At 38.9% G+C, this 9665-nt stretch overlaps 1 long non-coding RNA gene across 1 annotated transcript in view; it reads right to left on the bottom strand.

Annotated features, from left to right (window-relative positions):
• The window catches only part of LOC132512851 (uncharacterized), a 139202-nt gene extending 135512 nt beyond the window's left edge, over positions 1 to 3690 (bottom strand). Inside the window, exon 1 of the long non-coding RNA XR_009538363.1 lies at positions 3660 to 3690. This is a non-coding gene — a long non-coding RNA (uncharacterized LOC132512851). The remainder of the gene's footprint in view (positions 1 to 3659) is intronic.
• Positions 3691 to 9665: the final 5975 nt, after the last annotated feature.

Raw genomic sequence — 9665 nt, forward strand, 5'->3', positions numbered from 1 at the left:
TAATTTTAATTATATTAAATTTAAATTCAAATAGCCACATTGTAGCTAGTGACTACCTTATTATAGCAATGCTAAATTAATAAATTAACTGCCTCATCTTATGAATGTGGTTGCTTTAGATTCCACTTTATTATATGCTTTCTTTCTATTTTGATTTGCTGATATATATATATATATATTATACATATATATAATTTTTCTACCTTTCACCCTTAATAGTAACTTTTAGATGTGTCTTTCACAAACTACAGAAACTGTAGTTGAATATTGTTTCCTAAGTCCATCTGAGAATCTCTGTCCTACTCACACACATTTATTGGCATCGCTTGGTCTTACTTCTGCTGTTGTATTTGAATTATGCTTTCTTCCTATCTCCTTTTTTAATGTGGATTTTCTTTGATTTTTTTATGCTTTAGCAATTTGAAAGTATACTTTCTGCTTTTAATTCTGCAAGAGGTTACCCTTAAAACTAAAATAATTTGAATCTATAGTTCTCCTTGAAACAGTATCTACTAATTCCTTCTGTACTTTCCTTCCCCATCCCCACTTCTTCCAGGTAATGGTGGCATAGTATGAGATTTTAGACTTAGTTTTGTATTTTCAATGTTTAAAATGTTGTCTGTTCTTTCAAGGATTATTAATGATTTCTGTATTCTGTTTGTTATCACCTTATCTACAAAATTTTTTACAATACTTCTATGTTTAAATGGAGTCAATGTATGCATCAATCTTTTTATAACATAGTCCACATTCTTAAAGTCTTTATTTTTCACTGTTTTCAGTTGCTTTGAATCTATTTTGAGTTGCCCCCTTCCTTTTCCAAGGATTCTACAGAGGGTGCATTTTCTGAGCTCTTGCATTTCTGAAGGTATCTTTATGCTGCACTGTCAGGGTAGAGAACTCCTTGGTCAAAATATTTTTCTATAAAAAATGTAAATGTCACTCCATTGTCTTATGACATTTAATATCATGTTGAAATCTAGGGTTATCCTATTTTTTTAATTTAGAGGTGACCTGTTTATTTTGGGGTTTTGTTGTTTCTTTTTGCTTTCTTTTTTTTTATTAAGTGGGTTCCTGTAGATTTTCTTCTTCTGTCTTGAAATTCAGGACATTTACCAGGATTATTTAGATATCAGTCACATCTTATTAGTTTGACTGGTACCTGGTGATCCCTTTTGATCTGCAGATTCAGTCATTATTTCGGAGATGTTTTCTTCTATTATTGCTTCTATTGCATTTATTCTTTATCTTCAGATATACAGATTAGCCACATGTTGGTTCTCTATTCTCTAGTCTATTATATTTATTATTGATTTTCTCATATTTTTATCTCCTTGTTCTTTTTCTCTGCATTAATTGATGATTTTATTTGCCACATTCTCAAACCTGATCCCTACTGCTTCTGATTTATTTTTTTACATTCTAGTATTTTTTATTGATGGTTGGCTATTTTTGGTACACAAAAATAGCAATTTCATATGGTTTAAACTAATACAAGAATAGTTACTGCAGCACCAATGGTTACGGCAACAAACGAGAAATACAATGAATTAATAGGGAAATGATCGAATAGACTGTGGTACATTATTCATATCATGAGCTACTGTGCTGTCACTGAGAATTGTGTAAAATTCACCAAATCCATTAGGTACTGATTAATAAATAAAAGATACAGAAAATGTATAACATACTAACCAGTTTTATAAAATAATGACCAAACAAACCTCTGTGTGTGTGTGTTTGAATGATATGAAATTAATCTAGAGAAATGTATAGAAGGATATATGTCAGGCTGTTAACTTTGGTCATCTTGGGGGAGTGTAACAAGAAGGAAGAGAAGAGGGTAAGGACAAGTCCCTCAAAAGATGTCCTTTTGGGGCTTCCCTGGTGGTGCAGTGGTTGCGAGTCCCCCTGCCGATGCAGGGGACATGGGTTCGTGCCCTGCTCCGGGAAGATCCCATGCGCCGCGGAGCGGCTAGGCCCGTGAGCCATGGCCGCTGAGCCTGCGTGTCCAGAGCCTGTGCTCCGCAACGGGAGAGGCCACAACAGTGAGAGGCCCACGTACCGCAAAAAAAAAAAAAAAAAAAGATGTCCTTAAACAATAAAGCTTAGACTATTATACCATTTACAAAAAGTAACATACATATATATATATATATACACATAATGAGCCACACAAAAGGATGGTCATTCTAAAACGGTTATCTTAGGATGGTAGGACTTTAGATGCGTCTTTCTTCCATTTTCCTCCATCCCCAAACACACACATATACACCATTTAGAAAACATAAATATGGGGGGGGGATGAATTAGGAGATTGGGAAGGACATATATACACTAATATGTATGAAATAGATAACTAATAAGAACCTGCTGTATAAAAAATAAATAAATAAAACACCTACACATTGCAAACTTCAAAACAAAAAGAAAACATAAATATAACACTCACACTTCCAAACATACACAGCATAAGCTAGTTTCCAGTAATCTAAGAGCCTAAAGGTAAAGAAGCGGAAGCCAGAGCCACAAGCAATGCTGGCAAAGGAACTTTTTCTCTACTTCCTCTATTTAGTGAAATTTCTCCACCATGGCCAGACTCAGATCAGCCTCCTTCACAATATGATAGTCTCTACATCAGAGTCCTGCTACCTTCCCTTTTAGTTCTGGCTCTTCCAAATTAGGGAGAGATTGTGATGTCCAGGATTTTTTCAATGTCTTGAGAGGTTGGGATTCTCTTGCTGAGTGGGGAGTTACAGGATGTCTTCCAATGCTTTTCCTTGTTTTTTTTCTTGGTCCCACCTGCACTCTGTCTTGACTACTCCTTCCTTTTTTACATTTCAGGATAAGACAGGTTTTCTATATTTTTTAAATTTCCTCAGTCCTTCCAGAATATCCCTATTTCTTAAACCTACTTTTCTTTATTTCTAAGCTTCATTTATTTAAAGTCCACCTTACCTGTCTAGAATCCTAGCCTCCATTTTGCCTTTCTAGGCAGTGATTCTAGTGATTCTTGCTACAAGGATGTTGAAGACTCCATTTCACAGGACCTGAGATAACCAACCAATCTCAAAGCCTTGAGATTGCCATGGCCCTTGAACCACATTTAAACAAGTGACAAAGCTTTAAAAGCCTTTACTTATCTTTAATACAGGCCCCCTGAGCCCTCAGCATTACATTCTCCCACCCCATCAATATTTTATGGAATTTAAATTAAAGGCTGTTTTCAAACTCTTAATTGTAAAGCATTACTTTCAATTTTCATAATGACTAAGACCAAATTTAGCTTCTGGGCATTGCTTAGGCTGTCCCTAGTTAGAGAGAGGCAAGGGCTGTTTAAACCTATAATCTTAGTTTCAATCCACACTCTATAATTTTCTGGAATGATGGCTCTGACAAGAAAATGCCTGGAAAGACACCAACCTCTGTTTCTCACAACTCTGCAAAAGGCACTTGTTGACAGACTTTCACAAAAGGGCCCCATTGAGTACACACTGGGGCAAGTTTCCATATGAATCAGACACCTTCCTGTTTGGCCCCAGCTTTTTCAAATGAGGGCTTCTGTACACTATCTAACCCTCACCTTTCACCTCACTGGCATAGGTCCCCCAGTCACACACATCAGCAGGCGATCAAACACTGTCCCAATTCAACTGTACCTGCGCAGTAGAGATCTGCTGCCTACTGGGCTTCAGCACAGGAGAACTATACTGAGAAACCTTCGGGAAGTGAACCAAATGAACTATAACTAGCTGGGATCAGTTCGAATCATTTCAAGCCAAACTGGCCATCACAAGGTATTGGCAGTACTGAGCAATTTGTGACTCAGCACAGGGAGCAGCTACATAGGATGAACAAAGAGTTAAGGTGAGCCACATTACAAAGAAAGAGAATGAATAGTGAAGCCCTAAAAACCTCTCCTTCTCCCATACCCAAATAAAAATCTGTTCCTCACAGTTCTGCCAAGAGTCTTAAAATTCCCACCACAGGAATTACTCTGTTAGGTTGAAGGTACTGAATGTCTTTGCTAAAATTTAACTGGGAAACCCAGAAAAGGTAACTCAAACCATTATAAAAAACCTTAGGGCCCTAAAGGGATTTGTTTGCCATATTAAGCAGTTCCCTAGAAATAAACTAGTAATACCTCATAACTATAAAACACTTTATAAACTACACATTGTTACTTTATATGTTCATACCACTGAGATGACACAGGTAAGGAGGAAATATTATTTTCCTTGTTATTTGGTAAGGAAATTGAGACCCAAAGAGGTAAGGTGACTCCATCCAGCTAGCAACTGACATCTGCACTAAGAATGGGTCAAAGGACAGTGAAAATTTCATAGGAGAGAAGGAATTTGGAAAGACCCTGAACACTGTGGGGCAGGCTAGGGTGGGGCCCCATGGTGGAAACACTAAGTAACCTCAGAACACTGACTACCAAAGCTTCAGCTCAGATATAGGGGAAGGTGAATGTGTAGACATGGTTCTGTCCATGGCCTTACAGTATGCACATCATCATTCAAGGATCTTTCAAAAAAGATAGCATACCATTAGATCTGCCAGTATCCAAAAATAAAATAAAGTAACACAAATCTACTCTACTGAGAATTAAACAACCTGGGTTCTGGTCTCAGCTCCACTAATTACTAGCTACATGACCATTTGTGCATTTTTCCATCTATCTCTTTGAACACTGGCAAAAGAAGAGGAGCCATAAAGAATTTAAAAGACCACAGGATTTGGGACAAGAAGACTGAGGTTTCTTTCAATACTCAACAAAAGCATTCACTATATGCCATGTACTAATCTAGTCTCTGGGGAATATATAGGAGAACATGACAGATAAAAGCCCTGTTCATATTGAACTTACGTTCTAATGGCAGAGAAGACAGATAATGACCAAACGAATAAGCAAACAATATGAAAGATATATTCTAGTGATATGTGCTATGCAGAAAATAGGTTTTGAGTCTGACTGAAAAAACCCGGGGCAAGTGACTTCTCTGCACCTTAATCTCCTCATTTTTAAAAGAATGCTAATGACTCATGCCTAGCCTACTCCAAGGACTTGCTGTAAGGATCAAATGAAAGTAAGAATTTGGAAAGCTCATTGTATAATGCAAATTGTTTTACATAACCTTTACCAGAGAGGAAGAAAAACCTTCTGACCACTTCACTGCTGAAAGCAAGCAAAAAAACTGAGCATGCCAGAGATTCTGTTGTTTCCAAAGACAAGGTGTAAAGGGGCATGTTCGATAACATATAAAAGGAGACCGTCAATATAGACCAAAATGTTCTTCTGAGTGGGTAACTAGAATTGGGAGTTGAAAGAAATTGAGACTCAAGCTAAATCAGAGGAAGTTCTCATTTCACATATTTGGTTTTTATTGCTGGAATTGATAAGACATAAAAAAGCTAAAATTGAGACAATATCAGTGAGTGGCCTCAAAGCCTCCAACTACAATAAAAGCCAAAGCCCTCTTGATTCTTTAAAGCAAATTTTTATCATGCAGACACTCAAACTGAGTGTTCTCTACCATGGCTGGAAGCAGAGAACTGAGCCTGGGTAAGAGGAGGCACAGACAAGAGAGCCTAGATGTATAGATGGAGGTTCACATCATAAGCACATGCTTTGTTAAGATAAGTTAGAACCCACAGTTGAGAAGTGCTAGGTGCCAAATGGAGAAAGGGGACACCAAAAACAAACTTCCAGGCCTACCCTACTAGGACAGTACTGGCCAGCAGCTTAGCAATGTGCTAGAAGATCAGTTATTTAAGTCTTATTTCTCTCACTTCTATAAGTAACCCTCCTATAGCAGTGGTTCCTAACCTTAGCTGAACTTTAAAATCTGGGTTTTTTAATTATTTTATTATTATTATTATTTTTTGCGGTACGTGGGCCTCTCACTGTTGTGGCCTCTCCCGTTGCGGAGCACAGGCTCCAGACACACAGGCTCAGCGGCCATGGCTCACAGGCCCAGTCGCTCCATGGCATGTGGGATCTTCCTGGACTGGGGCACGAACCCGTGTCCCCTGCATCAGCAGGCGGACTCTCAACCACTGTGCCACCAGGGAAGCCCTAAAATCTGGTAATATTTTAAAAGAAACCAATACCCACACCCACCCTCAGAGGTTTGGGTTTAATTACTCTATGGCACCATCTAGGCATTGTTAATTTTTTAAGCTACTGCCCAGGAGATTCTAATATGCAGCCAGGTTGAGAACAACTGTATCTGCAACTGGTTTTAATGGTCACCTCAAAGTTTGATTTGAATACCATCTCTCGCTACTTGTGTTCTTTCAGCTCTTCCAATTGCTAGTGGTATCCAATAGATCACAAGTGAGAGGGTAGAAAAAAGAGGGCATTTCACATTTACCCATCAGAAGTCCCTTAACCTCTCTCTGCTCCCTGTGACACTCCCCATTCCCCGTAGTATGTATCTCTCATTAAAACATGCATCCCAAGTGTCATGTATCACTAGGAGGTGAACAGAGCATTTCTCCACCCCAAACCAGGGAATGTGGCTTAGTGTCCCTGTCTCTCAAACTATGCCAACAGGGATCTTACCTGTACTTTCAGAGTTAGTGTTCACTGAATCATTCCCATCCCCACTGAACCCAACTGTTACCCTGTAGATGAGACAGTGCGACAAAGGGAGAAGGTAGGAGGAGAAGGAAAGAATATGAACAAAGAAAGAGGAAGAGAGAAAAGAAGATGAACATACAAAAATGACTTGTTCCCATTCTGAAACACAAGTAAAGCCACCAGAAATAAATAACTTTTAGAGCTGTTAAAGACCCTAGAAATCACCTATCCAGTTTCTCAAGAGTGAACGTTAAAGCATATAGATCCCTTTGAGGTGCTTCTTAATATGAAGATTCCTGGGCCTTATCTAAATTTATTGAATCAAAGGATAAAAACAGGAGGATGACCCCAATTCTTAATTTTTAAAACACTCCTTTGCATAGTTCTTATTGCATCTTAAAGTTTGAGAGAACTCCTAAATTCCCTCCTTTTTCAATAAGGAGACTAAGGCTCAGAGAAAAGAAGGGATTTACTTAAGGTACACACAAATCTAATTAGTGGCAGAGATGGGACTTGAACCTAGGTCTCCAACTCACAGTCTAGTGCTATTTCAACTATCCTCTGCAGGTGTTGCCATTGCTGCCAGTGCCAAGGAATATGAACACCAAGATACATTCTGCTTGGTCCAGAAGAAGTCCCTATCCAGTATTACATTTCCTCAAATATCCTATAACTCTTTGCCAAAACACATCTCTGATTAAAAACAACAGCAGCAACAACAACAACCAAAAAAATAAAAACAACCCTTCATGCAGAGGCAGCAATGACTGGTAATGTTGCAAAGCACTGCCCTTCTCAGGACCATTTACATAACCAACTCAATTCCCCAGAGCAGCAATACCCCAACCATCCAAGTCATGACTCTAAAATGACAGAAATGCAGGCATCAAATGAACCATAGGTGAAAGGTTTGAGGAGCAGGAAGTTATCTTTCTTGGTTTCCCTCAATTCCTGTTATGCGTAAAGCCAGTCCTGACTAGCAATAATTTTAAAGAAAGCTAGTTTTAAATACATCAATATTTTTGTTGTTATTGTCTCCTGAGGACACTATGGATCACATATCTAAAATCTTCTTCAGAAGTATTGTGAATCGCTCACTGGTCATCTCAGAAGGACCTTATCCATTACACCTTTCCTGAAGTGGCCATCTGATACTGAGAAGGTATTTCCAGCTAGATTTATGGCTCTTGAACTCAGTTGATCCATCCAGCTGATTATAATTTTATATTATACAAGACTGGATGCCTTAGGGGCCTACTGGCCCAGGACTTTCTAATTGGCATCTGCTGAGATTGACATTCCATTACCTGCTGGAGCACATGTATCTGAATAACCTTCATGCATTAACATAAACTGGGAATCAAGGACTGGCTGTGGCATTTGGATACATTAAAAACATGCAGCGCTTGAGATTTTGTTCAGAGACCACAGCGAAGAATCAGGAGGCTCAGAAGCACATGTCTCCACCCCTACCCAACATATGAACAATGCAGTGAAACATTCCAATAACCTACAGAAACACAGTTTTATAACCATCCAAAAGATTTAAAACATTAAGTAAATCAGTTATATAATTGTGAAACAAATTCTACCTCTATTTGCTTCATAACTATATAAACAGAAAATTTTGTTATGATTGAAAATTGAAACAAAAGTAAACTATGAGTATCAAATCACAGAAAAGTCTATCACCAGGACAGAATGTACACTCCAAATGTGTTTAGGGGGAGTAAACTTCTGTTCAAAGGTGAATTGTCCTCTAGCTGGCAAAGAGGTATTTATTGAGGGCTTACTATATGAAGAAATAAAAGTCTGGGCCCCTAGCCTAGAGCTATTTATAAACTACTTTGGAAGACACAATATACAAAATGAAACTGCATGAGAGAAAGCAATCAGCGTAACAACGTGACCTATAGACAATACTCAACTGTCCCCAACAAGATTACCAGATTATGTGCCTTGCCTGAGCATGGACAATTGAGTTATCCTCTCCTCTCTTCTTTCTCCCCTTCCCCGCATCTTCCCCACTTCGTCTCCCCACCTCATCATTTCCCCTCACTCCCCTCCCCACCCCACCCCTGCTTCCTCTCACCTCCCCACCGCTACACACACACACACACACACACACGCGCGCGCGCACACGCACACACACACACACACACACACACACAACCAGCTAAGGAAGCAATCCAAAAGAGCAAGGATTGAAACAGGCTGTTTTGACAAATTATGTTTTGATACCATACAAAATCTTCTAAACATTTCCACATTGTCTTTCAAAGGCTATATGGTATATTTTGTGAAATCCTGGCAACATTCCCACACTGGCTTTTAATGGTGCCTGAAACTTCCGACATTAGTAAAACTTTAAGGCAATGATTCTCCTCTTATTTGAGGGCAAGGGACGTATTTAAATCTGTATGAGCAGAGGGCATGATACTGAAATCTACTGAAAAAAAATCCATCTGGTAGTGATGACGAGCATGAGCTCTGGAATATGGCTGCCTGAGTTTACAAGTCCAATGAATCCTTACCACTTCTTATCTGTGAGGATTCCCTGAAATCCACTCCAGTCAAGCTTTCGCCATCACTACTTCACAAAACTGCTCTTGTCAAGGTCAAGTATGAGCTCCATGTTGCTAAATCGAATGGTAAATTTTCAGTCCTCACCTTATTTGACTTTCAGCAGTATTTACCATTATTTCTCTCCAACTTGAAGTATTCTTTACCTGAATTTCAGGTCAACACACTCGCCCCGTTTTCCTCCTACCTCACTGACTTCTCCTTAGTTTCCCATTTTGGCTCTCTTCCTCTTCCCAATCTTTATATGCTTGAATATCTGAGGACTTGGTTCTGAAATTTCTTCTCTTTTTCTATACTCACTCTTGCTGATCTCATTCAGTCTCATTGCATCTAATCATTTATATCTCCCAAATTTATAATTCCAGCCAGTGCACCACCCCTGAACTCCAGATGTATATATGCAACCATTTCCATAATACCTCCCACTTGGCTGTCTGAGAAGCCTCTAAAACCTAACACATCCAAAACCAAACTCCAGCTCTTCCCTCTCAAA

The sequence above is a fragment of the Lagenorhynchus albirostris genome, chromosome X (genome assembly GCF_949774975.1).
Source record: "Lagenorhynchus albirostris chromosome X, mLagAlb1.1, whole genome shotgun sequence".
NCBI lineage: Eukaryota > Metazoa > Chordata > Mammalia > Artiodactyla > Delphinidae > Lagenorhynchus > Lagenorhynchus albirostris.